Here is a 7,348-nt window from a genome sequence, read left to right as displayed (position 1 = left end):
AAGACCCGTAGTTTTCTTTTTTTTTTCAAAAACTCGGAATGTTTTATTTTTATTTGTACAACTTTGAATATTATCTAATATGTTTTCAATTTTAATTTTAGTTTTATATTTTCGAATGCCATTCCTCGGAATTTTCCGAGGGTTCCGTTCCTCGGAAATTCCCGATGAAAATTCCGAGGAACATTTCGTCGGAACTTCCGAGGATTGGACCATCGGAAAGTCCATCGAAATATCCCAAGGAAGTTCTCCCTCGGTATATTCCGAGGAGCTTTCCGACGAACTGGTGGTCCTCGTAGTTTCCTCGAAAATTCGTTTCCTCGGAATTCCGTCGGAAATTTCCGAAGGATTTCCGAGGAAAAATGAATTTCCGAGGAGTTATTTCCGAGGACTTGTTTCCTCGGTATGTCGCTGTTTTCTTGTATGGACTTATTAAAGTAAAATATTATTAATAGTGTTACGCGATTATGTTGTTTTCTTGTAGTGATTGGGGTTGCACCTAAAGTAACCGTTGATGTTCATGAGATGTTGTTTAAGACTTCTGATTATTTGACTAGAGGTGGTGAGACTGCCGTTTATCGCGCCGGCGAATAAACGTGGGATAAGCACGTGTAGTGTTGCTTTTGAACTTTTTAGAGTCAATGAGTTGTTTAGCAAATTAGGACGTGCTTATGTGTCTACATTGTGTTCGTTGATAGTGGTAAGCGACTAAGTTGAGTGGTCGTGGGATTTGTGGGCCGCCCGATATGTATATTTAGTGTCTACATGTGTACACGACTCAAGGTACTAGAATGTTTGAAACACATATACACGTGTAGTGTGTTCTGTTTGTCAATGGACGTTTGGATCAGACCTGAGAAAATATCCAAAATATTTAACAGCTGATGCTTTTCGAGAATCATATTACGAGTTATTAAACCGCTTAAGTTGATCTTACTTGGCTGCTGCCTGCCGATGGAAATTTCCAAAATATATCAATGTTGTCTTGGTGCAAATAAATTCTCCATCTGATTTCAAATAATATTTTTCAGCTTATTATACAAGTTAAAAATATGTTCTAGTTACCTTATATAATTTACAATTCATTAATATTGAATACTAAATGAGTAAAACTTAAAATCTACAAAACATAACGGTTGCAACTGGATTAACCATTTTTGGAATGAAATGTTTTATAATGATCAATTCCATAAAAAAATTTACCATTTAACATGTATAGAATGAAATGTTCATTCCATCAATTCCAATTGCACAGAAGCTTCATAGGACATCCGCTTCCCGCTTCGGAACCGGAATCAGAATCAGAACCTTGTGGAAGCTTATGGAATCTCACTTCCTAAACGCTTGTAAAATATTCCCTTTAAAAACAAGTTGGAAGCTTACGATTCCGTTTTGGAATCACACTCCATTTTTTTAAAGAAAAACACAATGTCTTATATTAATAAAATAATAGTTTTTTATTTATATAAAATCTAAATTTTAATAGTATCGAATAGAGAGAGTAGAAATATACAAATATTAAAATTAATACTATAAATTATCTTTATGCATTAAGGTTTTTACTATAGATAAATCATATATTCAAATATATTATGTCAGTTGATTATAAGTATTAAAATAATTAATGTAATAATTTATTTCAAATTCAATTTATGTGTATTTTCACAGTTTTAATATGAATTATTTCAAAATTATTATAAACGAATAAATGCTTTATTTTAAATTATAATTTTTAGTTCTAGATTTTTTTTTAAAATTCTTATATATATATATATATATGGACACGCTTCCAATACGTATCCGGTTCCTAATTTTTTTAAAAAATCTCGCTTCTGCGCTTCCGCTTCCACCTATCCGTTCTCGTTTCCATGTAACATAGAACAAAATATTTCAAAAAAATTTTGATAAGAAATAAATAGAATGAATCCATTCCATTTTTCTACTACATTCCATTCTTCTCTATTCTATTTATTCTTTTTTTTAATTTACCAGTTACAACCAACATTCTATCCACATTCCATTAACCTCTACTCAATTGCTTTTAGAATCAACTAGATTTTTTAACCGTCCTACGCGTGGATAAGATATTATATGTATTTCTCAATTCTAAAAAAATAATATATAATATTGTATTATATCATTTAAAAAATATAAAATAAGACTACATAACATAAATATATTTTTTAAATTTTCTTTGTGGAAATCATCATGTTATTTGATTGTTGTACTTGATTCACATATTTGCAAAGATATCTGTGATAGATGAATAACTATATTTTTATTATCAGTAAATAATATATATTTATTATATAATATAAGAAAAATAAAATTATTTACTTTTTAAACATACTTGTCTCATGTTGGGGACTCGGTTATAGACATATTATATTCGAAGGAAACATTTTTACAGTTATCAATCTTCTTAACAGTCAAGAAACAAATCTGAATATCAAAACAATATCTCATACGATCTCTTTGTGGAATAACTGCTATGAAGAAATTGAATTTAGGCATCAAAAAGGACTGTAAATGGATATACAGATGTGTTATCTAAGTCAGCTTTACAAAGTACTATTCATAGTTCATATATCATTTACGTCCATCCTATTTTTTTGTCTATCATTTCTTAAACATCTTGAAATAACTAATGCTAATTAATAATAAACTTTTGGCAGGTAAACAAAATCTAATTTGTCTAATTATCGCTTAAATATTTTATTAATATTGTCTAAGAAGCTTTCAAGTGATATCATAGTTAAGTTTTTATTAGTTTTTTTTTTTTGTTAATTTTTAGAGTTTTTTGTATTTAAGATTTTTTTCCATATTAAGCCTCTATTTCTTTCACAGAATTGATATATATATATATATATATATATATATATATAATAAAAATTACCATCAAATCAGTTTTAGTTATTTATTATTTTGTTTTTAATGAAAATACCCTTTTTAAATAATTTAGTTTAAAATAAAATTATATATTAATTTGCTGTATTCTAACAATTTGACTGATTTAATTAATTTGCTTTGGTGGATAACTTAAAAAGTTTCATATGAATCGGGGTAAGCAAGTTTATGTTGTTATATTATATTTATTTGTGTATATAGAATCTATATATAATGCTAGTGTAATAAAGAAAGAACATTATTTTTTTGTAACTTCAAAAAGATACATTATTACAATTTGAAATTAATCAAAATTGAATAAAATGGTAATTAAATATTTGTAAATCTAATTGTTTTTTATCTTGTTTAGTTGTATTCTCGTGAAAAGAAATCGATAGGTTAAACAAATGTTTCAAAATTTGTTGTGTAATTGTTTTGTCTATAAAATTACAAAATTTATTGAATTGATATATTTAATTATTGTACCCTTAAATAATATTTTATTAAGACATTAGAGAACTATGTTTTGAGTTGTTTTGTCAAAATTGTACTAAAATCTATGCTTTTTCATATTTGTCACGAAAATTTATATGTTAAACTTACTTTTACAAAATTCTTACCTTTGTCACGAAAACTAAAATCTATGCTTTTTCATATTTGTCAATGTTCTCACACTTTCAAAGAATATATTAGTTTATTCACTTATTTATTTGTTTTTACAAAACAATGTATCGGAGTCTTGAAAGTTGAATTCATATTATTGTAACTGTAGATAAGAGTTTCTGATTACATACTTAGTGATTCTTGTATATGTGTCCAAGAAAGTTTTAATGGCTTATTGGTAACTGCCCTATATTTATGTCATACTAACCCAGGTTCGATCATTTCCTTCGAAAAAATAAATGAGATGACGTGGCAACTTCGAACTCTCTGATTAGTTGATTTTTCTATCCTACACTGACACCTTCTCCGTGGCTTATATTTGACTTTTAGTATTGTATTGATTAACTCTCCAAAATCACATATTCGTTTATTCCCCCAAAAAGTCTAATCAAAATCGAACACAAGCCATTTATTTTAAATAGGTGGATACGAATTATTGAGCCCCTTTAAAACATAACATTCTGATGACAAAAAAAACATACATTCTATCCACAATCCATTTATTGATCTTTAACCAGTAACACACTCACAAAGTCACAATGGCCACCGTCGCTAACTTCTCCGCCAAACCAATCGCCACCGTGATTCCACGCCCGTCATCCGCAGTTGCCTCCAGCTCCTCCTTCGTACTCTTCGTCCGGTGCGGAGTCTCCGCGAAAGGTGGATTCACCGGCGGTGAAGGACGAGAAAGTGCAAAAGATTCACAGCGGAGAGGAATTCGACGAAGCGCTTAAAAGGTGAAGAGCAAGTTTCTGGTTGTGGAGTTTGAAATTAAAATATTACCTGGCTCTTGGCTCTGATACCATAAAGACAATCTCAACAACTTAGATACAACTCTATCTCCAAAGTATATTCACAACCAGATACAAAGATATTCCCCAATATTCTCGGACTATGAATATTCACCAGCTATATCCCAATAAGTGTTATAATTTCTCTTGGGCTTGACCTCTCCACTAACTTAACTCACGGCCAACCTCTCTGTTTTTGTACTTGTGTTACAATGTCATAAAAAAAAAAGCATACTCACTCTCTTCACTCTCTCACTCACGTTTGTTGTTGTTGTTATAGAGCGAAGAGAGAACTCTTTAATTGTCTACATTTTTCTTATATTGATCTCAAGGATAATTTTACACAACATTGCACACACATATTTATACAAGAAAACACTCTCCATCTTCTCCATTTCCTAGCCTTATTTTCTTGACTTAGGAGTTCAAATTTTCATACATAGCCCCATACTTTTTGACTTAGACTTAGACTAATACAACAAGCAAACATAAATACTTTGTTGGAATGAAAAAACTCTCGTAAAGATGGAGAAAGTGTTTAAGTGTTTGAAAAGAAAGAAGATTTGTGAAGAAAAAAGCTTTTATAACTTAGAAGATGATTTTTATTACTTGTTACAAATGTGGATTATTTCTTGATGATACAAAACGAAAGGGGAGTGGAGGTATTTATAGCCTCCAAAATACAAAATATCTTACATATTTTAATCCTAAATCTAGAGAATTCTACCATAATATCTAAGATTTTTTTATCCTAATTATCTAGATAATTCTATGAGAATATCTAGATTTTTATTCTAAGGAGGTGGATGATTTTTCTAGAATTTGGGCTAAGATTTGGATCAACACATGATTAACCCAATAATGTTTGATCTAAATCAAGTTTACTTTTCAACGTACTTTTACAGCAACTTTCAACGGCTCCTTAACTTGTTGCTCCTTTCACATTATTCTTTTTCTTCTTTTCTTTTTCCTTCTTTTTGGTTTAATCATATACAGTTTTTTTTTTTTAGGTAACTGCGGGTTTCCGGCGATCGTGGTCAATCGACTATTCCCGCGAGGTCCACGGCACTCCACGTATTTTTAAGATTTAACCCTAGTCCGGGTGGCCAGCGGGACTCGAACTGCGGGTACCATATTGGGGGTTTTCTCCTCAAGTACCACTAGCCCAAAGCTGCTGGTTTCAAATACAGTTCCAACAAAAGTAAGAGTGATCAGAGTAACAAGATACATCCCCCAATGAAAAACACAAAGCCACTTGTGCTTTTTCCGGTCATCTACGTCTCCACCCTAATCGTTATCGCTATATCCAACAAGCCTGTAATCTTCATAGATAGAGTAGTACAAGCCAAAGTTGATAGTACCTTTGATATAGCATAGGATCCTCTTAGCTGCCTTGAAATGAGTTGTTGTTGGTTGCTCCATGTATTGACTAACAACTCCAACTGCGTGTAGGATGTTGGGCCTTGTGCACGTTAGATAGCGTAAGCTTCCAACTAGACTCTTAAAGAGTGTTGGATCCACACTCTCTCCTTCTTCTTCCTTTGATAACTTGACTCCACATTCCATTGGCGTGCAAACTGGATTTGAGTCATCCATACCTCTTTAGCATAGCCTTCTTGAGTAATGAAAATTCCATTTTCTTCTTGCTTTACTTCAATGCCAAGGTAGTATGACATCAACCCAATGTCGGTCATCTCGAACTCCTTTGTCTTCTCCATCTTGAAATCTTCAAACATAATCGGATTGTTGCCAGTGAATATAAAGTCATCAACATATAAGCATGCAATCAATATATCATTGTTTTGAGTTTTGATATAAAGTGCATGCTCATATGGACACTTGATGAAGCCTTTCTCCTTGAAGTACTTATCAATCCGAGTGTTCCATGCTCTTGGTGCTTGCTTTAATCCATAAAGTGCCTTCTTCAGCGTTAAGACTTTGTCTTCTTCTCCTTTAACTATGTAGCCTTGTGGTTGCTCAATGTAGACTTCTTCCTCAAGGTCTCCATTTAAGAAGGCTGATTTGTACCTTTCAACTTCTCCTTTAGAGTTCTTCTTTGCCTTGTACACCCACTTCACACCAATTGCCTTGTGTCCATTTGGAAGTGAAGCTAACTTCCATGTATCATTCTTTTGAATCGACTTGATTTCCTCATCCATTGCACTTCTCCATGACTTCTTTTCTTGGGCTTCTTCAAAGTTCATAGGCTCGCAATTCGCAAATAGACGAAATAGAGTAAGATTGTCTTGATTTTCGGTTACCTCGTAGATGTCTTGTAGACTTCTAAAACGTGGAGTCCTTTCACTTGAGCTTTCATCTCCTTGATAACTTGTTGTTGGTGAAGTTGATGGTGTAGCTGGCTCTTCTCTCGGTTGCTCCACATTCTCTTCTTCAAAGGATGGAAAGAAGTTGTAGTCTTCATTATTTGATCTCCAATCCCATTCTCCTTCTTCATCAAAGATGACATTCCGACTAATGATTGTCTTCTTTGTTTCAGGATTGCAGAGCTTGTAGCTTTTGGAGTTAGCGTCATACCCAATGAAGATATACTTCTTACTTTTATCATCTAGTTTACTCCGCTTCTCGTCTGGAACATGAGCATGAGCAATGCTTCCAAAGACTCTTAGGTGTGAGACTCCGGGCTTCCTTCCGCTCCAAGCTTCTTGTGGTGTATTTTCTAAAACACTCTTTGTTGGAGAACGGTTTGATATATAAACCGCACAAGCAACTGCTTCGGCCCACAACTCCTTTGGTAGCTTCTTACTCTTGAGCATGCTTCTTGCCATCTCAAGTATTGTCCTATTCTTTCTTTCCGCTACTCCATTTTGTTGAGGGGTTCTTGGCACCGTCAACTGTCTTCGAATGCCATTATCTTCACAATACTTCAGAAACTCCTTAGACATGAATTCTCCTCCTCGATCCGATATCATGGATTTGATCTTAAGACCACTTTCCTTCTCAACATGGGCTTTAAACTTTTTAAAATTTTCAAACACTTCTGATTTTTGTTT

At 32.7% G+C, this 7,348-nt stretch overlaps 2 pseudogenes; both read left to right on the top strand.

Moving 5' to 3' along the window:
- LOC106323795 overlaps window positions 1-591 on the top strand; it is an 11,403-nt pseudogene extending 10,812 nt beyond the window's left edge.
- A 3,407-nt stretch (window positions 592-3,998) lies between these two features.
- The window catches only part of LOC106326152, a 6,680-nt pseudogene continuing 3,330 nt past the window's right edge, over window positions 3,999-7,348 (top strand).

The sequence above is a fragment of the Brassica oleracea genome, chromosome C2, assembly GCF_000695525.1.
Source record: "Brassica oleracea var. oleracea cultivar TO1000 chromosome C2, BOL, whole genome shotgun sequence".
Classification (NCBI taxonomy): domain Eukaryota; kingdom Viridiplantae; phylum Streptophyta; class Magnoliopsida; order Brassicales; family Brassicaceae; genus Brassica; species Brassica oleracea.
This window is presented reverse-complemented; position numbering and strand designations above follow the sequence as displayed.